Source organism: Macaca nemestrina, chromosome 3 (genome assembly GCF_043159975.1).
Source record: "Macaca nemestrina isolate mMacNem1 chromosome 3, mMacNem.hap1, whole genome shotgun sequence".
Lineage (NCBI taxonomy): Eukaryota > Metazoa > Chordata > Mammalia > Primates > Cercopithecidae > Macaca > Macaca nemestrina.
Window position 1 is genome coordinate 187,851,969 of NC_092127.1, and position 23,833 is coordinate 187,875,801.

At 48.4% G+C, this 23,833-nt stretch overlaps 1 long non-coding RNA gene and 2 pseudogenes across 1 annotated transcript; 1 reads left to right on the plus strand and 2 right to left on the minus strand.

Moving 5' to 3' along the window:
• Positions 1 to 1,451: 1,451 nt before the first annotated feature.
• On the minus strand, positions 1,452 to 12,283 carry LOC139362253 (SH3 domain and tetratricopeptide repeat-containing protein 1-like; annotated as a pseudogene).
• A 100-nt stretch (positions 12,284 to 12,383) lies between these two features.
• On the minus strand, positions 12,384 to 15,379 carry LOC139362457 (uncharacterized). The gene is made up of 3 exons (XR_011621548.1): positions 14,357 to 15,379; positions 13,855 to 14,013; positions 12,384 to 13,695 (listed from the first exon to the last, which is right to left on the minus strand). It is a non-coding gene; the product is annotated as an uncharacterized lncRNA (long non-coding RNA).
• Positions 15,380 to 15,788: 409 nt separating this feature from the next.
• On the plus strand, positions 15,789 to 23,566 carry LOC112423336 (zinc finger protein 669-like; annotated as a pseudogene).
• The last annotated feature ends 267 nt before the right edge of the window (positions 23,567 to 23,833 follow it).

Genomic DNA, 23,833 nt, shown 5'->3' on the forward strand with positions numbered 1-23,833 from the left:
TTTTGTGGGGTTTTTTTTTTTTTTTTTTTTTTTTTTTCTGAGACAGAGCCTTGCTCTGTCGCCCAGGCTGTAGTGCAGTGGCACCATCTGTCTTCATTACAAGCTCTGCCTCCCGGGTTCACGCCATTCTCCCAGCTCAGCCTCCCAAGTACTCCGGACTACAGGCACCGGCCACCACGCCTGGGTAATTTTTTGTATTTTTAGTAGAGACGGTGTTTCACCATGTTAGCCAGGATGGTCTCGATCTCCTGACCTGTGATCCATCCACCTTGGCTTCCCAAAGTGCTGGGATTACAGGCCTGAGCCACCGCGCCCAGCCATTTTAAAGACTTTTGATTGATATTTTCAAACAAGCTCCAGAAAGGACTTACCATACTATTGTAGTTTAAATTCCCACCAGCAGAGGGCAGGAGAGGCCATCTTCAATGTTTGCACCAGCAGTGGGCTTTATCATTTTGATACATTTTTCCCAAGTGATAGTTGTTGGACATAGGGACCTGCCATTTTAATTTGCTTTTCTTTGCTAACAGATTTTTGTATGTTAATCGAGTATGCATATATCTTTTTCCTTTTGGAATTTTCATTTTTGCATATTTTGATAGATCAAGGCTGTCTTTGAACCTCAGATATGTGGCAAGTCTACTTTTTTCCCAATGTGTTTGCCTTTTAAGTTTGATCATGTTCAACATATGTTCATACCTACGTTTTGTTTCTTACTTCTCATACCCTGTGATGAAGAGAGTTGGAATGGGCTTGCCCTGTGGGATCTAAATGGAAAAGCATATTTCGTGGGAAGTGTTCCCGATGTTAGTGTCTTTCACTTAGGGGACATACTGTGTGGTAGAAATCACTTGAACCATCTTCAAGTGAGCCAAGTTTTCCTCACCCATTCATTACTCAAACTAGCTGTACTGTGAGAGGTTCTACCCGCAAAGGTCACCAACTTTAACCAGCCTCTGATGGTGAGTACTGTCAACTTGATTGGATTGAAGGATGCAAAGCATTGATCCTGGGTGTGTCTTTGAGGGTGTGGCCAAAGTAGATTAAGATTTCAGTCAGTGGGCTGGGAAAGGCAGACCCACCCTTAATCTGGGTGAGCCCTATCTAATCAGCTGCCAGCTCGGCTAGAATATAAAGCAGGCAGAAAAACGTGAAAAGGCTAGACTGGACTAGCCTCCCATCCAACATCTTTCCCCTGTGCAGGATGCTTCCTGCCCTCAAACGTCAGACTCCAAGTTTTTTAGTTTTGGGACTTGAACTGGCTCCCTTTGCTCCTCAGCCTGCGGATGGCCTATTGTGTGACCTTGTGATCGTGTGAGTTAATACTTAATAAACTCTCCTTTATTTGTGTATGTGTGTGTGTGTACATATACATATATATGTGTGTGTGTATATATATATGTGTGTGTGTGTGTGTGTGTGTATATATATATACACTGTTCTGTCCCTCTAGAGAACTCTGACTAATACACAGCCTAAGCAAAATAATAACAGTAATGACAACAGTAATATTGGGCCGTTCACAGTGGCTCACACCTGTAATACCAACACTTCAGGAGGCTGAGGCGGGGGGATCGCTTGAGCCCAACAGTTGGACACCAGCCTGGGCAATATGATAAGACCCTGTCTCTATCGATCATAATAATAATGACAGTAATAATCATTATCATCATAAAATGCATGTACAGTTTTTCAGAAAGAGATCTATTAGAATTCCTCTGAACTATTTCATAAGATTGAAAGAAAAATAGGATTTCCATCAAGCCTGAGTGAGTGTGAAGCCCAGGACAGCTCGTGATGCAGCTTTGAGGACACTGTGCATCTGTCACATATGGTGTGCCTGCCGTCATCCCTGTGGAACTCACCACTTCAGTGCCTGCCTGCCCTACTTCTGACTCTCAGCACCTGTGCCACTTTGCCTGGGGTTTTCTCCGGATGCATTCTGTTTACGCAGCGAGATGGAGGGGATTCTCACAGAAGCGAAGCCAATGTGAGTGCAACAGCTCTCTGCTGCACTGGCAGAAAAGGGCTGCGAGTGAGCCTCTAAGGACATAGGCAGCGTGTTGTTTTCTGAAACAGGATGTTGGGGAGAAGAACAGAGAAGAGAGGTGCTAGTCTCAAGCAAAATATCGGGAGCGGGGAAAAGGACAGTTCCTAAAACCAGAAAGCAGAGGGGAGGGGTAGGAGGGAACTGGCCTCGACTGAGAGGCCTGGTGGGCAGGACCTTTGACTATGTAAGTGTTCCAAGCACTCCTGAAATTTCTGGCTGTGTGGCAACATTTGGGTTCCAGTTCTGTGGGAGGACAATTTCTTTTATTAAATTGCTGCCATTCAGGTTGAGGGCCACTACTAGACTGGCAAACCTAGAGGAAAATGGAGATGGGTCCTGGCTGACTGCCCTTCCCAGGTGAACCATGCAGCCTTGTCAATCTTGTCACTTGCTGATTGTTCAGTGCCTGGAACTTGGTCTGTTACTGGTTTGCAGATGATCAAATAAAACAGACTCATTTTTTTCTCTTTCAAAACAACCCCTGTATATTTGAATGATGGCTGTGCCTGATGTTGTCATCCATAAAACTATGATAAAGGCTTTCTGATCACATGGCCTATCATGGAACCCACTTAGAAAACCCTGTTGTTTTTAATTAAAACCCTACCTGCAAGATCTTTATAATAATGACCTAATCAGTGCTGAGAAAGGGAAAGAGAAACAAGAGGGAGGTCCTGACCAAGGGAAAATGCTGGCTAGGAGAATACAAAGAAATCAGGGAGACACCTGTTGTGCCAAACCCCTATTGATTCCAGTGGGGATGCCACCAGGTTCAAGAGGCGAAAGAAGAGACCCAGAGACAGAGAAAATGAGACATGGGGTGTTACATACAAGACAGAGTCCAGTGATGGAGGCCTGGCCTGGATAACTGCAACTGCTTTTGAAAGGCATAGAGCTTATATAGCATCTTTTAACACCCTCTCCCTAACAACCTCCACTCTACGCCTAGCAACCTTCATGCAACCCAAAACTCAAGGGTTCGATCCTCTCTACAGCTTGTGTTCCATAGGACAGGACAGGGGCTCAGATGACAAGGAAAGAATCTCCAGTTGGCCACTCCTGGATTCCCTAGCCTAGAACACATATTCAGGTGCATCTGCCATAAAGGTCATTCCCAGGGTCTGCTTAAGTTATTTCTGTCAGGTATTTACGGAGATAGATGGATGGACGTAGGGATGGATGATGGATGGATGGATGGATGGAAAGATGAACAGGTGAATGGATGGATGATGGAAGGATGGATGGATGGATGGATGGATGGATGGATGGATGGATGGAAGGACCCACAGGTTGATGAGTAGATGATGGAAGAATGGATGGATGGATGGATGATGGATGGATGGATGGAAGGATGAACAGGTAAACAGATGATGGAAGGATGAATGGATGGGTGGATGGACAGGTGGATGGATAGACAGGTGAATAGATGGAAGATAAAAGGATGGATGAATGATGGATGAATGGACAGATGGATGGATGATGGATGGATGGATGACGGGTGGATGGATGGACAGATGGATGATGGATGGACGGATGATGGATGGATGGATGATGGGTGGATGGATGGACGGATGGATGATGGATGGATGGATGATGGATGGATGGATGGAACGATGAACAGGTAAATAGATGATGGAAGGGTGGGTGGATGGATGGATGGATGGATGGACAGAGAGTGAACAGCACAGGGTCCCTCCTGCATCCCTTGCCACTCACCTGGATGTACAGGTCCACCAGCTCGCTCTGCCGCAGGATGTAATAGATCTTCCCTGCTTGCAGCCAGGCATGACCTCCTTCTCTTTCTTCTGGAGGTCAATGAAAATCCCCAGACTTCGTTTGGTGTAGTCCAGAGCGGATTTGTAGGCCCTGGAATCAGATACAGGTGTCAGAACAAGGGCTCTCATCCTCCTGGAACCAGTCTGCCTCCTCCCGTGGGTCTGGTGACAGATGAATCTGGAATGTGGGGACTGGGAACAGCTCTCGTGTGTGCAGTGTTCTGCCCTTCCCAGGCTGCTGGGAGGGCCAGGGTGAACACACACGGCGTGGAAAAGATGAAGGACATCCTTCTGAGGGAATCGAGCATCATGCTGCCCTGTGGCAGGAGGAGTGTGCTAGTCCATCTCCCCTGCCTCCCAGGCATGGCCTGTGTGCTCCAGATGCACCAGGAGCCGTTAGTGTTCAGAGGCTATCTGGGCCGATGGTTAAGGTGTGCAGGCATCACAGTCACCCGGAGGCCTGTCCATATAGCTTGCTGGCCCTGCCCCTAGAGCTTCCGGCTCCACAGGCCTGGGGCAGGCCCTAGAACTCCCACTCGGCACAAGCTCCTAGGTGACATGGATGCTGCTCTGCTGGTCCAGGGAACACACTTTGAGAAGCATGGTTCTAGCACACTGACCCATTTTCCTTCTGTGAACCTAAGGCCAAGACTGGAGCCAGTCTCCCGGGTCCCCATGGAATCTGGCTCCTTCCCTGCTCTCTCAGTAAGTCCGACACTCCAGGAGGTGTGACTGCAGCAATGTCACCGGGCCCTATGGGTGGGGTGGCCAGGGCCATGATTACCCTAACAAGTCAGGATGCTCTGGGGAAGCCGAGTGGGCCACATATGGGATGTGAGACCTTGAAAACCTGCCCCAGGGAAGCAGGTGACACAACTGGCTCTGTCTTCTGTGGGAGAGAAGCCACAGGTGGCTGCTGTGGTCACATTTAAGGGGACAGATGAAGGCCAGGAGTGAAGACTCGGGGCAGGCAGAGGTCAGATGACAAAAGCCATCATAGTAGGAAGAACGGTCCAGAATGCACGTACTGCCTCTGCTGGGGTTGAGATGACCTTTGGGGAGGTGTGCAGGCAGGGATGGGAAGACGTGTCACCCAAGGGAGACTCAAGCTGGGACTCACGGGCCATCAGCAGCCCTGGGACGACCCCAGGCCCACCAACTCAAAGCATCTGATGCCAAGGAACCAAATGATCCCAAGGAGAGGGGCTGCTGGGGCCCTGGGCCAGCTTCCCTGTGCCCCCCTCCCTGCCCTGCTCCCCCACCCTCTTTGCCCCCCTCCCCGCCCCCACCACTACAAAGCCAGCCCTCACCGCTTGGTGCCCAGGGACAGGTAGAGCTGACTGATGGTCTCCAGGCGCTGCCCCTCCAGCACCTTGTCGGCCACCTTGCGGGCCAGAGAGAGCTGGAGCTCGTGGTAGATGACACACTGGGCCTCGCTGGGCATGACGGTGCTGTAGAAGTAGCACAGCTGCTGGATGGCCCGCAGCTGGCCTGGGCAGAAGACAAGAAGGAAGACGTCAGCCTCCCAGCATCGAAGCGAGGCTGGCTGGGCTCAGAGGCGCCTGCGCTGTGCTTACCTCTTTCACACCTCTGTGAGCCTGGGCCCCATAGGCGGGGAGCCTGAGCGCAGACAGGCCATGCACCCATGCAAGGGCAGCCGCCGAGCACACCGTGACATGGGCACAGCTTGGTGCAGATGCTCATGGTAGAGCCCGGCCTTCTTTACAACCCCCAGGGCCGAGGTCCTGGCCAGGCTCAGCCCCTGCACCAGGTCGTCTATTTCTGTTCCACAAAGCCCCTCTGGCCAGGACCAGGGCCGCCTTCAGCCTGAGCTGATGAGGCCAGGGGTACAAGTAGCCCCTGCCGCAGATGGAACCCTGAGAGAGCAAAGCCAGGCGTCATGTCTGCCACACACGGCATCATGTTGGGGGAATAGGGTTCAAAGCCGGCCCCTGGCATTCCCACACATGCTTCTCTCACGCAACCAGGCTCCCAAGCCACAGGCTCACTGGCCTCTCCCAAAGCCAGGGCGCTGGGAATGGTGGAAAGCTTCTGATTTTTCTAGTGTCAGAAACATTCTGGAGATTAACACAGGAAACCAGGTACGCCGAATGGACATCTGTCACACACGTCACCCAACAACAGCTGAATACACAGTCCTCTCGAGCGCCCACGGGACATTCCCCATGACAGACCACGTGCCAGGCCACAAAACGAGCCTCAGTGAATGGAGAAGGACTGAGACCAAAGCAGAGGTGTTCTTCAGCTGTACTGGCACGAAACGAAATCAACAGTGAAGGAAATGTGGGAAATTCAAAAATATGTGGAAATTACACATTCCTAAACAACCAGTGAGTCAAAGAAGAGACCATCAGGGAAACTGAAAACTAATTTGAGAAGAATGCAAACAAATACACAGCCCTGGCCAGCGTGGTGGCTCATGCCTGTCATCCCAGCACTGTGGGAGGCCAAGGCGGGAGAATCGCTTGAGTCCAGGAGTTTGAGACCAGCCTGGGAAACATGGTGAAACCCCGTCTCTATAAAAAATACAAAAATTAGGGCCAGGCGTGGTGATGCTCGTCTGTAATCCCAGCTACTCAGGAGGCTGAGGCATGAGAATAGCTTGAACCTGGTAGAAGTTGCAGTGAGCCAAAATTGCACCACTGCACTCCAACCTGGGCAATAGAGCAAAACTCTGTCTTAAAAAAAAAAAAAAAAAAAAAAAAAAAAAAAAAAAAAAAAAAAAAAAAAAAAGCACAGCATATCAAAAATTCCAAGATGCAGCTAAGGCAGTGCTGAAAGGGAAATTTATAACTGTTAATGTCTACATTCAAAGAAAGAAGAAAAATCTCAAATCAAAAACCTAACCTTTCACCTTGAGAAACTAGAAAAAGAATGAACTAAACCCAAAGCAAACAAAAGGAAGAGAATAATAAACATGAGAGTAGAAATGGGAAGTAAAAATACAGAGAATGGAAAAACAAAAGAGATAATCAACAGAACCAAAAGTGGGTTTTTTGAAAATAACAACAAAATTGACAAATCTTTCACCAGACTGACCAAGAAAAGAAAGATGGACACAAATGACTGAAATCAGAGACTGAGCACCATGGTTCACGCCTGTCATCCCAGCGCTTTGTGAGGCCGAGCTGGAAGGATCGCTGAGGCCAGCATTCAAGACCAGCCTGGGGGAACATGATGAGACCCCATCTCTAATAAAAATAAATAAATAAAAAATTAAAAACCCAAGTTTCTAAAATCAGAAATGAAAGAGGAAACCTTATTGCCGACCTGACAGAAATAAAAGGATTCCATGAAAACACCACGAACAATTGTACACCAACAAATCAGACCATCTAGACACAACAGCCACACTCCTACAAAGACACAAACTACCGAAAGTGACTCAAAAATGACCCCAAGTAAGCATGTGGGGTATCAGCCCCGCCCTCAGTCTCCTCGACTGTTCAGCGCAGGGTGGGGAGACAGGGAAGCATGATCCCCGTTCCCTGGCCCGCATTTCCAAGTCTGAATCTCCCAGCACCCCACGGAGGGCCTCGTAGGAGGAGGTGCCACAGACTATTGTGCCAGGAGCCACCGGAGGCTGCAGTGGGGGCTGGGGCGCTGGGTTCCTGGAGGGTCTCCTTCCAGTCAGAGAATGCCCCTGGGGAAGAAGCCTGGGTCTGAACCCCCTACCCCTCCTTGGGCAGATGTGTGGGACCAGGGCCCCTTCACATGGTCCTTTCCAAAATCTTATCCCTCCTAGGGCCAGGAGTGGTGCCAGGCCTGTGCTGGGAAATGGGCAGATTTGGCCACAGCCCCTGGGGCTCTGGGCCAGGCCACAGGAGGCACCTCTGAGTGGTCTCACTATGCCATGACAAAGCGCTGCAAGACAGAGGGGACCCACAACAGTATCGCTTGTCTCAGCCATTTCCCTGGACTCAACTTCCTCATCTATCCTCTGTGGCCTAGATTTCGGACAGCCCTGCCCACCTACTGTCCGTTCACTGCTCAGTCTGCAGTGACTGTTCTATAGCACTCCATGGCTCCCCAGTGCTCTTGGGGAAAAGGCCAAGCACAGCCTGAGGCCCCAGGCCCTGCTTAGCTCTCCAGAAGAGCTTCTCACCATCCAGCACCCAACCCACCCAGTCCCAACTCTGCACCTCCCTGCATAAGCCCTGCTCACTCACCCCCACTCACACCACACTCATCCCCGCTCACACTCCCGCTCACTCACCCCCACTCACTCACCACCACTCACCCCACTCATCCCCGCTCACACTCCTGCTCACTCACCCCCATCACACCTCCGCTCACTCACCCGCACTCACCACCACTCACACCCCACTCATCCCTGCTCACACTCCCACTCACTCACCCCCATCACACCTCCGCTCACTCACCCCCACTCACCACCACTCACACCCCACTCATCCCTGCTCACACTCCCGCTCACTCACCCCATCACACCCCCACTCACTCACCGCCACTCACACTCCACTCATCTCCGCTCACACTCCCACTCACCCCATCACACCCCTGCTCACTCACCCCCACTCACTCATCCCTGCTCACACTCCCGCTCACTCACCCCCACTCACACCACCACTCACACCCCACTCATCCCTGCTCACACTCCCACTCACTCACCCCCATCACACCCCCACTCACTCACCGCCACTCACACCCCACTCATCCCCGCTCACTCACCCCCACTCGCTCACCCCTGGGCCTTCACACAGGCTACACCACCAGCCCCTCCCCCACCACCAGCCCCTCCCCCACCACCAGCCCCTCTCCCACCACCTATTACTTGACTAAATCCTCTCAACCCTGTGGTCCCAGACTAAAGACGCTTCCCTAACCCGGGGCCAAGTGCTGCCCCGCCATCATGCCACTCACCCTTTTGTGGCTTCTCTGGCCTGAAGCTCACATTCCCATGCTCAGCCCCTGCCACCCGAGGACCCCACAAGCCCCATTTGTGGGTGGGGCCTGGCACACTCTGCACAACGAGCTGCTTTTGCATGAACTGCTCTGCAGCTTTGGGCAATCACCCGCCCCTTTGTCCTCTGTGAAGTGGGATGACAAGTGCACAGGCTGCCGAGATACCAAGCAGATAACACGGGCACAAGAACCGGCGTTCAGGGCCTGGCTCATGCAGGGGCCCCAAGTCCCAGCTCAGCAGAGCCTGCCTTGATCCCAGGGTTATGTCTAGGGATTCCCAGCATGCAGGACTTTCAGTGCTCAAGGCAGGATGGTCCCTGGGCAAACCGGGAAGAGCTGGCTGCCCCAGTAGGGCACAGAGGGCCTGGCCCTGCATGGGAACCGCCTGTCTCTAGGGCTCTTGCCAACATCTGCTGTTGGCCACGACTCAGCACTTTCGATGGTGGAAAAACCACCACTTGTTTCTGAATCACAAACCCCAGGTGTGCCCTGACCCGAGTGGCCCCGGAAGGCGCACAGGAGGAACCGGGGCACTCACTCTCCACGTGGCCCATCTCCACAGCGACCAGAAGGGCCCACTCATAGTAGCCCTTGCCCTGCTGGGCCGGGCCCTGGTGGGTGCAGAGGTGGCCCAGCTGCAGGAGCACGTGGGTGAAGTCCCGGCCACACTCCCCGCAGGGCAGCCTCGATAACAGCCGCACGGCCTCCAGGAGGTAGTGCTGGGCCAGCCTGCTGGCACCCGCGTGCAGGCACAGGGCCCCGAAGTTGGCCAGCGCCACTGCCTGGTTCCTCCGCTGGCCCAGGTCCCGAGTCACCCGTAGGGCGCGGTAGTAGCCCTCGGCTGCCTGCCTCGTCCGGCCCGTCCTCTTCAGAGCCACGGCCACCATGTTGGCAATCACACCCTCCTGGTCCTCACTGGCCACCACTGCATCCTGGACAGACTGCAGGATGTCCAGGGCCACCGGGCTCTGCCCATGAAGCACATGCAGCCAGGCCAGGGCCACCAGGCGGTCCATGATGGCACGGACTCCGGCAACAGCACTGGCTTCCACCGCCTGCATCATGAAGGTGATGGCCGGGCCGTGGTAGCAATGGTGGCTGTACAGCTGGGCCAGGCTGGCGTGGAGAAGGCCGCGCAGCGCCTGGCCTGTGCCCGGGGTTAGGGAGGCCAGCGCTCGCCTGAGGTAGTGGGAAGTCTGGGTGGGGAGGCCGTGGGGCTGGAGGGCGTTCTGGAGCACCAGGTTCACGCTCCCCAGCGAGCCGGCCAGCGAGTCCTGTGTCCTCAATGAGGCCACCTTGACACAGCTCAGCACCAGGTGGGGCAGGCACTTGCGGCTGTAGATGTCAGCCAGGAGTAGGGAGCAGTCTGAGAGCCACGCAGCCTCTAGGGCTCCCGAGTCCCTGTGCAAAAGCAGCAGCCGCTCTAGGAAGGGCAGGGCCTCCTCGGGCTGCTTGAGGTGCACGTGGTGCCTGGCCAGCAGGAAGCAGGCCCGGGCCTCGGCCTGCAGGCTCTGGCCACCCACCGCCCACCGAAGCGCCAGCTGCAGGAGCTCCCCCTCCGCCTCGGTGCTGCAGATGTGGCCGGTGTCCCCAGGAGCAGGGCCATGGCTTTGGGAACCACCTGTGTACACTTCTCCCGGTTCTTCTGCTTCCGGTAAATGCCGGCCAGGTTGGCGTACACAGCCACCACCAGGAACAGGTCCCCGAAGCTGCCCTCCAGGGCCCCCAGTGCTTCCTCAAAGTACACCCGGGCCTGGGACAGCTTGAGCCTCCTGCTGCACAGCTGCCCCAGGAGGAAGCAGAGCCTGGCCAGGGCCATGACGAGGCCAGCGTTCTTGGCCGCCCCTCGGGCCTGTGCCAGGCGCCCAGTCAGCTCCTCCTCGTCGCTAAAGCTGCAGAACACGCTGCTCAGCCATGGCAGCGCCACGTCGTACAGGCCACGGAAGCTGGCCTTGTACCCGGGGGCGTTCAGGAACAGCAGCAGTGAGCTCAGGGCCTCTGGGTCCTCCCAGTCGTCCTCAGCTTCCAAGCAGAAGGAGGGCTCCTCAGGGTCCTGCAGGCTGTGGCTGTGCACCCCTCCTGTGATACTGTTCTTAATATCCTAGGGAAGAGAGGATGATACTACACCCAGTATCGCAGGAGGTGTACACCCACCCAGTGATATTGTTCTTAAGGTACTCCACCTCCCACCACCAGGGATATTGTTCCTAATATCCAGAGGAAGAGAGGATAACATTATGTCCAATATAGCAGGGGAGTGTACACACCCTCTGTGATGTTGTTCCTAGTATCCAAAGGTAGAGATGATGATATTACTGGCCATATCGCAGGGGGTGTACACCCTTCTGTGATATTGTTTTTGACATTCAGTGGGGGAGAGGACAACATTAATCCCGTTATCGCGGAAGGTGTACAGACCCCTGTGATGTAGTTCCTAATGTACAGGGGAGAGGGAAGAATATTGCTCTCGATATCGCAGGGGGTGTAACCACCCTGCTCCCCATATATTGTTCCTAATATGCAGCGGGGTAGAGGCTGATTTTACTTTCGATATCACAGTGGGTGTACACCACCCCCAACCCCGGGGTATCGTCCCTAATATCCAGGGGGGAAGAAGATGACATGGCCGACAATATGGAAGGGGGTGGACACCTCTTCTGTGATATCGTTCCTGATATCCAGGGTGTGAGTGGATGATATTACTCCCAATAAAGTAGGAACCATACAGCCACCCTGGGATTTTGTCCTTAATAACCACAGGGGAGAGGTGATATTACTACCAATATTGCAAGGCGTGTACACCCCTCCTGTGATCTTGTTTCTGATGTCCAGGAAAGGAGAAGATGGCATTACTACCAATATTGAAGAGATGTACAGCCCCCATGGGATATTGTTCTAAAGATACAAGTTGAAAGAGGATGAGATACAAGTTGAAAGAGGATTGAGATTCCATCCAATATAACAAGGGGTGTGCACCCCGCCTATGATATGAATTGTAAAACCTAGAAGAAGAGAGAATGACATTCCTTCCAAAACACACGAGGTGTACACCCACCCTGTGATATTGTTCCTGTCATCTAAAGGAAGAGATGATGATACTACTCCCACAACCAGAGAAGGTACACACCCCCCTGTGATATTGTTCCTTATAACTTGTGGGGGAGAGCATGATATTACTTCCAATATGACAGTAGCTTGACACCCAGTCTGTGATATTGTTCCTAATTTCCAGTAGTATGATGTTCCTGCTGAGAGTAGCAGGTGTACAGCCACCCGGCGATGTGTCTCTGATTGTTCAGGGAAACACAGGACGACATTACCCCAAATCTCCCAAAAAGTGTACACCCATTGTGTGATATGGTTCCTAATATCCGGAGGTGCAGAGGATGGTGTTCGTTCTCCTATCGCAGGCTGTGTACACACAACCTGTGAAATTGTTCCTAATATCCTGAACTAAAAAGACTGCTAATAATGGACACACATTGCAGGGGGGAGTCATTTTTACGATCCACATCGTAATGGGGAGTAATAGCAACCCCCTCTCTCCTCCTCACTGTTACCATCCACATGGCAGTGGGCTGAGGCACCCCCCGTGATGGGTGAGGTGCCCCCCAATGCCATCGCAGGCTTTAATGTATTCACTTAAAGTTTTTCCCTCATTTAGATCTGCCTTTCCCTTAATAGGTCTAATTGCTGCCTGACCTTCTGTATTAGCATTTTCATGAGCAAGCAGCTGAACGATCACTTTCTTGTCATGAGAATCGGAAATAGCCTTTTGAGCCGCATCCTGCAAACGGGCAATAGAATCTGGATAAGGCTCCCTTGGACCCTGTTGAACTGTGTTAAAAGAAGGATAAGCAGTAGCAGGGTTGTGAATTCTTTTCCCAGGCTCTTAGGCATGTAGTTCTGAGCTGATCAACAGCCTCATCACCCATTACCATCTGTTGATTTAGAGTACCCCATGCCTGTCCGATTCCAAGCGATTGATCAGATGTGGTATTAACGGGATGTTGGGCTCGAGCATTTCTGCGTGCCTGATTTGTTGCTTCATCCATCCACCAGGTTTTAAATTGGAGAAATTCAGAGGGGGACAGGGTGTATCGGGCTAGTGCCTTCCAATCTGTAGGTATTCAACGTCTGTTATAAGCCACACATTGTAACAAGGAATGAACATAAGGAGAATTTGGCCCATCTGTCCAATTGCTTGCTTTAAGTCTTTTAATATTTTAAAAGGAAATGGCTCCCAGCATGCTTGAGCAAGTTCTCTGGGCTCCTCAGCTGGCGAAAGAATTGCCAGAAACTGCCAAGCATTCAAATCCCCCATTTCTTGTGCCTGGCGAATGGATGCCTGGATTGTCCCTGTGTCATCATTTGTATTGGGACCGGCTCGCAGCATTCCTCTACCATAATTAACAGATGGGCAAGCCTGGATCATTCCCTCATCATGATTGGCTGTTGGACAAGCCTGAAGCTTCCCTTCACCATAGTTACTGGCGGGGCCTGCAACAATGGGAGCCCCAAGGCGCCTGTCAGGCTCCCCTTCCAAAAATTCCTAAGGCTGGCCTGGGGGCGGCCATTCCAGACCTTCCCCTAAAGGCGCAGTAGGTGGCACTGTTTCTTTTATACGTTTTTGGAGATTAGCATACATACCTTCCCGTTTCTCGCCCTTTTTAAAATGAGACTGTCATGGTTCACTTAGCTGATAATTAGACTCCTGATTATTCAACTTTCCTATGTCATCCTGGAACTACTCCTCCTCCTCCTCAGTGTGCAAGGGCTCCAGTGCTGTTTTAACTGCCGACCATACAGACCAAGCAGAGACGGGAATATCGCAGCCCTCTTGTGCTCGTTTTAAGTCTGATCCGACCTTGTCCCAATCTTTTACATTGACGGTTCCATATTCCGGGAACCAAGGAGAATACTTGTCTACCAGATGGAACAAAGATGTGAGATTCGGGGTACTCACAATTACCCCTCCCCGGCGCAGTAACTGCGGTACAAGGCTTAAGTAATTCGCGAACTTACTCTCAGCCTGACCCACATTTTCCGGAGGTTTCCCTGGAATTCTCCGAGCGCCCTACTTACCCTAGAGCTTGAAGTGAAAACCTACTGGGAAGTCCTTTTTCGGTCGTCCTCCGCTTTCCACGCTCTGGTGTTCCTTCACTGGATTATTTGTAGACATTACGGGGAGCCCCGCCTTGGGCACCAGAAACCAGCTTGGGCAACCGAGGGAGACCCCCGTTTCTACCAAAAAAAAAAAAAAAAAAAAAAGCCAGGTGTGGTGTCGCGCGCCTGTAATCCCAGCTACTCCACGAGAAATCAGACAAAACCTGGCACCAGAGACTGCTTTTCTTCTAAAATGCTTTCTCCAAAATATTTTTAAAACAAAAGGGGGAAATTGGAAAGGAAAATATTTTGGGCCCCCCAAATCACTAAGATAAAGGGAAAAGTCAATCTGGGAACTGCTTAGGGCAAACCTGCCTCCCATTCTATTCAAAGTCATCCCATGCTCACTGAGAAGCATGCATATCTTATTGCCTCCTTTGGAAAGGCTCATCAGAAACTCAGAAGAGTTTCTCTCACCTACCTGTGACCTGGAAGCCCCCTCCTGGCTTCGAGTTGACCCACTTTTGCTTCAGGTTGTACCGGATCAAACCAGTGTTCATCTTACATATGTTGATTGATGTCTCCTATCTCCCTAAAATGTATAAAACTGTCAGATACAGTCAGTTTCGCTTCCAAGGTTTGGCATGTTAACGTTCTTGTTTTTTGTTCTGGAACTCAACTTTCTTGTTCTCCATGTCTCCTTGCCCTTAGTTACTGTAAACAACCTTCCCATCAGTTCTAATCAATAACTCACATCTGTTCCCTTGGTTACCTGCTCTGCACCCATTTCTCCCTTCGAAACAACACGTCCCACCGTTGTAACTCACATCCCCTTTCCCCCTTCCTTATTTGGGAAAATATTCACAAATAGCCCACCGGATCGGTTTAGATCTTGAGGTCTGGCCCCAGCCCATGCCAGAGGTAGGGATTGCGTTAGGAATAAAAACCCCTGCTTTCCTTTGTTCCGTGTGCTCTTGTGATTGTGATTGATGCGAGCAGCACGCTTCTGCAGAAGTAAATTGTGTGGCTGAGAAAACTTTCGCTTGAGTGCTGCTTTCACTTTGCGGCACCGAGCATTTATCTCCAACAAAACCAAGCTGTGCTCTGACCACCTTGGGCCACTGTCATCAGGACATCCTGAGGCTGTGTCATGCACAAGCATCCCCAACCTTGGCAAAATAAACTTTCTAAATACTCTTATCCCCGAATGCTCAGGGAGACTGATTTGAATAATCATAAAACTCCGAGGCTGCACTCCAGCCTGGGCGACAGAGCAAGACTCTGTTTCAGAAAAATAAAATTAAATTAAAAACTCCAGTCTCCCGCACAGCCGACTCTGCGTGAATTACTCCTTCTCTCTTGCTATTCCCCCCTCTTGAGAAACCGGCTCTGTCTAGGTAGCGGGCAAGGTGAACCCACTGGGCAGTTACAGAATTGTCATTATATTGCTTGCAATTTTATATATATTTTATGCACAAATAGCTATAATCTTCTTCTACACAAGTTTAATTGGGAATGTCCTTGCATGGTGAGATCCCAGGGCAGGAAGGACGCACCCCCTACAAACCGCTAGGCCAAAACGGTCTTTCTGGCCTCAGCCAGCCTCGCGTGAGCTCGCAATCTCCTGTCACTCAGGGCCTGAGGGGGCGGGGCCTGAAGCCCCCTGCAATCAGGGGCGTTGGGGCGGGGAGCGTTCAATCAGGCGCGCCGCCGGAAAGGAGAGGGCGGCTTCCGGGATCCGGCTGGCGGACGCTCTGTCTGGCCTTGGCCACAGTAGGCTCTTTCTGTGAGTCTCCGCTGCTACTTCTTGGCTCTGGGAGGCCCAGGTGGCTCTGCAGCAGCCTCGGCCACCCTGTGACCTGCGGGTATTGGGACATTCCTCGCTGACTCCGGGACATCCGGGGAGCCGAGGAATGGTGAGTGGACTGCGCCTGGCTTCCTGAAGTGGGGAAGAGCGCTGGTTGAAACCTGCTGGAGCCAGCCATCGGCTGCGGAACCTGCGGACCGAGTCGCCGCGGCGCAGCCGGGCCTCAGTCCCCTTCTGTGCAGGGCCGGGCGGGGCGGGCAGCGGGACCCCTGGGTCCTGTCTGTGCCTGCGGGCGCCACTTCCGCCGGCCGGAGCCCTTTCGGGAACCCCGCGCCTCCCCCACCCAGGTAGTGCGGTGACCACTGGAGGGTGATCCGGGAGAGCCCCGACACTGTGAGGGGGGTTCCAGCGTGGGAGGAACTGTGGTTCATGGGCTTCCAGTCCCACCTTTCTCCCCCTAAAATTAACCTGAGACTTTGTTTAAACGTTAAACGGTGTGTTTGAGCAAACGGTGATTCACAAACCGGGTACCGCAGTCATGGTTTGTGGTTTGGGGTCCACAGGAGGGGCGTAAATGAAAGGCTTTGATAAGGTTAATGAGGAAGCAAACCATACATACATATATATACACACACACACATATATATATTTTGTTTGTTTGTTTTGTTTTGTTTTGAGACAGAGTCTCACCCTGTCGCCAGGCTGGAGTGCAATGGTGCAGTCTCAGCTCACTGCAACCTCTGACTCCCGGGTTCAAGCGATTTTCCTGCCTCAGCCTCCCAAGTAGCTGGGCTTATAGGCACCCACCACCACGTCCAGCTAATTTTTGTATTTTTAGTAGAGACAGGGTTTCGGCATGTTGGCTAGGTTGGTTTCGAACTCCTGACCTTAATTGATCGCCCGCCTCGGCCTCCTAAAGCGCTGGGATTACAGGCGTGAGCCACCTTGGCCAAAATATTTTTCTCTTTCCAAGTATTTTACATGAGAGGAAAGTGGAGAATAAATCATCTGACACTCTACTATAAAAAAAAAAAATCTTTGTGCCTCTCTTCTTTTTCATCCTTCCTAAGTGTACATATGACCAAAATGTGTTTAGGTTGAGGTCTCCCCGTGAAAACTTTACAGGGTGTTGTGTCCTCAGCCACCCTCCTGTCTTTTCCTAGTCCTGGCATTTTAAAACTGTCTGGGGATGACCCAGGATACCCACAGTGGCCATGTCTATTGGAGGGTCTAGTGAGTATCAGCCCTGGGGTCATCTCATCGCCAAGGACAGCCTGAGGTAGGGGGTAGAGTCTCTCAGGGGAGCAGCTGGGTGCTCTTGGCCTTAGAGGAATCTCCTGGTATAGTTTCATCTAAAATGGTGACGCCTTAGGGTTATTGAAATTTTAGGACATTAAAATTAATGGACAATACAACGTAATGTCATTAAAGTTAGGTCATTAAAATTGTTCCTCCAGCCCGAGTTTTTATTCCTCGGAGACACATCGATGGTCTGCCAATCGGATGCTGATATTGAGAGGAAAAGGCAGAAATGATTTCTGCTCTCTAGATTGTCTGAGACTTGTGAAGAGAGAAAAACTGTCCCAAAGGGCAAGGAAAACCCACCCCAGAGAGGACGTGCAAGAACTTGAATATTAAAATGCACTTAAGGCGCACAGGAGGACAAAGAGCAGTGCCAGTGCCTCCTAGGTGGTCACTGAGTACTTTACTGAACAGGATGGGTGTCCCGAGTGATAGAATGGCCTGCCCTGACACTTAGAAAGGTCTGTGTTGGAGTCAGCACTGCCTCTCCCTGAGTTTGTTACCTTGAAAAGGCTTGTCTGCTTATTTGAGTTTCAGGTTTTCATTGACAATAAGATACATTTTGTCAGTACAGCTTGAAAGATAAAAATACTATTTCCAAAGAGGCAAGGTAAAATGATGTATTTTATTTGCTAAAAATCCATATTTCTTTCTTCCCCAGAGTGAGTGTAGTAAGTTTTAAAGTTCTGTTCTTTTTAAGGGTAATTTCAAATGGAATTGTAGGACTTAGCTTTGTAAATACTACTGGTGAAATAAAAGTGTGATAGATAAATTGATGATTTACAAAGATTCACCAGAATGTCAGTTCCCCTCTTGCAGCATGGTGAAGAATTTATGACAGTGGACACATCTGTATCCTGGTATCTAAATATCTGAGGTTTTCTTTTGTTGTTGTTTTTTGTTTTTTTGGAGACGCTGTCTTGCTCTGTAGCCCGGCTGGAGTGCAGTGGAGCCATCTCTGCTAACTGCAACCTCCACCTCCCGGGTTCAAGTGATTCTCCTGTGTCAGCCTCCCGAGTAACTGGGATTATAGGCACCCACCACCACACCCAGCTAATTTTTGTATTTTTAGTAAACACAGGGTATTAGGCCTGGCACGGTGGCTCATTCCTGTAATCCCAGCACTTTGGGAGGCCAAGGTGGGCAGATCACGAGGTCAGGAGTTCCAGACCAGCCTGGCCAACATGATGAAACCCTGTCTCTACTAAAAATCCAAAAAATATTAACTGAGCGTGGTGGCAGGCACCTGTAATCCCAGCTACTCGGGAGGCTGAGGCAAGAGAATTGCTTGAACCCAGGAGGTGGAGGTTGCAGTGAGCCAAGATCTTGCCACTGCACCCCAGCCCAAGCGACAATGCAAGACTCCGTCTCAAAAAACAAACAAACAAACAACAAAAAGACGGGGTTTTGCCATGTTGGCCAGGTTGGTCTCAACCTCCTGACCTCAGGTGATCGCCCGCCTCAGCCTCCCAAGGTGCTGGGATTACAGGCGTGTGCCACCACGCCCGGCCCACTCTATTTTCTTTTTATTCCCTAAATTTTAATATGTTTGAGTTTGTCTGTTTCTTTATCACTTTTTTCTTACATAAAAAAAATTCTGCCTAATCCTTCGTAAAAAAAAAAAATCTTCCTGTGACTTCTGAAAGTGTTCTGGTTTTATCTTTCATATTTGATATGTAATAAGTTGATTATTGTTCATGGAATAGAGAAGAATGCAATGCATTTTCCCAAGTAGGTGCCAGCCTGGTTTACCTCACATTTTAAAGTGCATATGATTTCTTTTTCTATTCTACAGTGCCTACTCTATCATTCCTCAACTTTCCATATAAATGCTGGGTCATTAAGACTTTTTTCCCTTGGTCTGCTTGCTCATCTCTCTGCTAATACTGTCCTGTCCTGAATATTTTCATTTGAAAATCTTAGAAGTATGTTAGACAAGCCATCACTCTTTTTTTAGAGGACTAAAAACCATTAGACATTTGTCATTTTTACTACATATGAAAAAGTAGTTTTTCTTGCCTAATGTTTTAAATTCCCTGATTTGGGAATTTTTGTGATTTCATAGGATTAGCATCTGGAAGTGGTGACATTAATGTCATTTTAAAAAACATGTGTCATATTTCCTCTTATTCCTTTCTGCCTTGACATTGTGCAATACAAATTTTAAAAATTGTTGTCTTAGTATTGTTAAATATCAATTATTGGTTTTATTTACTTCTCAATTAAATTTAATAAGCCTATTCTGTCTTGGTGTAATCACATGGAATGGGCTCACCTCCCCAGTTAACAAGTGACAGCACATGTAAAACATTGTCTACCAGGGAAACTCATTGAACACTTAGTGTTCAGACTGTGTTTTGGTGTCTGGTTCCCTAAGCACCGCTGCAGTGACACAAAATAATAGAACTTCAGCAGAAAAAGTTGTGGCAAATATATTGCATAAGCCATTTAGATGTAGTGAGTCATTCTTATTACTTGGGTTGGTGGAATCCCTTTCAAAATGTAAGTTACTAATACAAAGACTGAACTTTGCGAGCAGCCATTTTTAAGAATAAGTAGTCTCAGGACTGATAATATTAACTCACTTATGCACATCAGGTAGGACTTTATTATGGCAGATACTAGAAATGTACAAAGTGAAGTTACAAGGTAACTCCTAGCAGCACATCTTACTTCTTGGCTTCTCTAAAGAGATGGGTGTTTCTACTTTGCTGTTGCCTTTTTGAATAGTTCAATTCTAGCATTCGTACTGCTGTGTCGGGGGGAGTATGTGTGAACAGAGTAAGAGTTGTGACAAGTCATAAAATAAATGCTTGGAAATTTTAGAATCATGTAAATAGCTTATGAATTGAGTATAGATTCCCAGTGCTGTCAGTCTCACCCATCCTTCTATCCACATGTGTGGAATGTTCTAGGACTCCGTGGCTTTTGAGGATGTGGCTGTGAACTTTACCCAGGAGGAATGGGCTTTGCTAGATTCTTCTGAGAAGAATCTCTCCAGAAAAGTGATGCAGGAAACCTGCAGGAACCTGGCTTTTGTAGGTGAGAACAACAACACATTTCACTTAATTACAGAAGTATTTCCCTATCTTCAGTGCTATTTGTGATTTGGAATGTAGCAAGGGAATGATTTGGTGAAGAAATCAGGCATGGGCACTGTGTACAATGAACATTAAATGTAGTAATGTTTCTATAGTTTGTAATAATTCATGATAATTTTGTGGGTCTGCATTTTAGGAAACAAATGGAAAGACCAGAATATTGAAGATCACTTTGAAAAACCTGGGAAAGATATAAGATAATTTGTACTGAGAAGAGGAAATAAAGTCATCTGAAGGAATCTTAGCATGTCATGAGCTTAAAAACAAGCAATCAAAACAAATAAGAGTCACTTGAAATTTATTTCTTTTTAGAAAAATTTCACCCAAAATGTAATGTACTTGAGTGTAGCAGTCAGTGTTTGAAAAACAGTTTACTTGAAAATAGTACTACAAAATTGGGTATATGAATCTGACTATTTTGGTCACAGCCGTGCAGGTGGTAGCTGTATTTTCAGTAGTAACCCATTTACTTTCAAATAATTCAGTCATGGCAAAAAAAAAAAAAAAAAAAAAAAAAAAAAAAAGCGTTTTCCCTGGTATTGGTAGCAGTGTAAGTCCAAGACCTATTAATAAGTAGAAAGTTATAAAACCAAGCAATAATAATGTGCTTGTCTTTTTTTTACAGAAATCATATGGTACAGAGACTGTGTGAAAGCAAAGAAGGTAGTCAGTATGATGGACAAGTTGTCAGCCAAATTCCAAATCTTGATCTCAATGAGAACATTTCTACTGGATGAAAACAATGGGAATGCAGTATTTGTGGAAAAGTCTTTGTACATCATTCCCTCCTTAATAGGCACATCCTAGCTCACTCAGGATACAAACCATATGGAGAGAAGCAATATAAATGTGAACAGTGTGGGAAATTCTTCGTTTCTGTTCCAGGTGTTAGAAGACACAGGATAATGCACAGTGGAAATCCGGCTTATAAATGAACGATATGTGGTAAAGCTTTTTATTTTCTCAATTCAGTTGAAAGACATCAGAGAATTCACACAGGAGAAAAACCCTATCAATGTAAACAATGTGGTAAAGCGTTCACTGTTTCCGGTTCTTGTCTAATACATGAACGAACTCACACTGGAGAGAAACCCTACGAATGTAAGGAATGTGGGAAAACATTCAGATTTTCTTGTTCTTTTAAGACGCATGAAAGGACTCACACTGGAGAAAGACCCTATAAATGTACCAAATGTGATAGAGCCTTCAGCTGTTCCACTTCCCTTCATGACCATGGAAGCATTCATACTGGAGAGAGACCCTATGAATGTAAACAATGTGGCAAAGCCTTTAGTCGTTTGAGTTCCCTCTGTAACCATAGAAGTAGTCATACTGGAGAGTAAGCCTATGAATGTAAACAATGTGACCAAGCCTTCAGTCGCCTCAGTTCCCTTCACCTCCACGAAAGAATTCATACTGGAGAAAAACCCTATGAATGTAAGAGATGCAGTAAAGCCTACACTCGTTCCAGTCACCTTACTCGCCATGAAAGAAGTCATGATATAGATGCTGGGTGTAGTGACTCAGCCTATAATCCCAGCACTTTGGGAGGCCAAGGTGTGTGTATTGCTTGAGCCCAGGAGTTCATAACCAGCCTGGATTAAAACAATATGAAATAACCTGGGCAACATGGTGAAACCCTGTCTCTACAAAAAATAAAATACTGCCAGGCACAGTGACTCACGCCAGCTACTCGGGAGGCTGATGCAGGAGAATGGCGTGAACCCGGGAGGCGGAGCTTGCAGTGAGCCGAGATCGCACCACTGCACTCTAGCCTGGGCGACAGAGCAAGACTCCATCTCAAAGTAATAATAATAATAATAATAAGCTGGTCATGGTGGCACATTTCAGTTCTCTTAGTTCTTTTTCAAGGACATAAAAAGCCACAGGAGGTTCGGGGGAAGCCCACGCGGATCATGAGGTCAGGAGATCGAGACCATCCTGGCCAACATGTTGAAACCTCGTCTCTACTAAAAATACAAAAATTAGCTGGGTTGGTAGCATATGCTTGTAATCCCAGCTACTCAGGAGGCTGAGGCAGGAGAACCACTTGAACCCAGGAGGCGGAGATTGCAGTGAGCCGAGATTGTGCCACTGCACTCCAGCCTGGCGACAGAGTGAGACTCCATCTCAAAAAAATAAATAAATGAAGCCCCTTGAATCTAAGAAATGTGGTAAAAAATTTACTCTTTCCCATTCCCTCATAAACATGAAAGAGCTCACACTGCAGAGAAACCTTAAGAATGTAGGAAGTGTGGTCAAGCCTTCAAATTTTCCTGTTTTTGAAGATTTGGGAGGACTCAGTGGAGAAAATCCTTTTGAATATAAATTTATGGTAAGGCCTTCAGTTGTCTTAGTTCCGTTTGAAGACATCAGCTCATTCCTGAGAAAAACCCTTTGAATGTCCAGAATGTGGGAATGTTTCCTTTCTTTCATACCCACTCAAGGACATAGGAAAATGCAGACTGTAGCTGGCTGGACCTTGTAAATACAAGAACGTACACAGGATTAAAACTCTAATAGTTTAGAAACTGCAAGAATATTTTCGGTTTTCACATTTACTTGAAAAGTCATGTGAAAACTCCCACTGGAAAGAAGTTCTATAAGTGAAGCTTTTCTAATTTGGAAAGCCTGACGCAAATTAACTATCGTGCAGTGCTTGAAAAAAATGTATGAAATGTTACACAAGTTACAAGTATATTGTTTTTATCAGTGGCTCATTCTTAAAGAGTCTTGAGAATGCATTTCACCTTGTTTTGCAGGGAAACCTTGAGGTGAGAGTTCTGTCAATGCTCTTTAAGCAGTAGTACTTGAATTTCATAGATAATGGTATTTTCTTAAGTTTGTTGGTAGAATTTTTGTCTATTCATCTGATAATGTGCTGGATTCATGGTTGAATTTTGATGTTTTTCTAATATGTAGGTAAGTTTAATTTTTTTATTTCATTATTACTATTTTTTTGAGATGGAGTCTCACTCTGTTGCCCAGACTGGAGTGTGGTGGTGTGATCTTGGCTCACTGCAACCTCCACCTCCTAGGTTTAAGCGATTCTCCTGCCTCAGCCTCCCGAGTAGCTGGGACTACAGGCGCCTGCCACTACGTCCAGCTAATTCTTTGTATTTTTAGTAGAGACAGGGTTTTGCCATGTTGGCTAGGCTGGTCTTGAACTCCTGACCTCATGATTTGCCCACCTTGGCCTTCCAAAGTGCTGGGATTACAGGCATGAGCAACTGCACCCGGCCAGGTAAGTTTCATTTGTATGTATTGCCCTGTGATTAATGGACCAGTGAATAATGATTGTGAATTGTTGGGATTGTCTTACTAGCCTCATTTGACAAATTTTGTTTATCCCTTGTCCATTATACACATTCCACCTTTGTTTATTAAAGGAAAAACTACTCTTGATGTAAAGATGTTTATTTTTTGCTAATAATGAGTTGGTATTAATTCCTAAGTACATAAACTTTACCATAGAGTATCATCTCGTGAGTTCTTTGCATCTGTTACCCTTTATTCTTTACTATTTCTGTCTGTTATTTGGATCGTTCACTTTGAATGAAGGAGAGAGAATTGTGATAGGACAATATGTTGTAACCAATCTGAGGGAGGAAGCCTTCAGTCTCTCAGTCACATATGATAGTGTTGGGCTTTTCATCGATGCCTTTGGTACTGTAGTATTATAATTTATATATTGTATTTTAGAGTATTGCAGGCTTACCAATCAGTGTCACATGATTCAGTTCCCTAC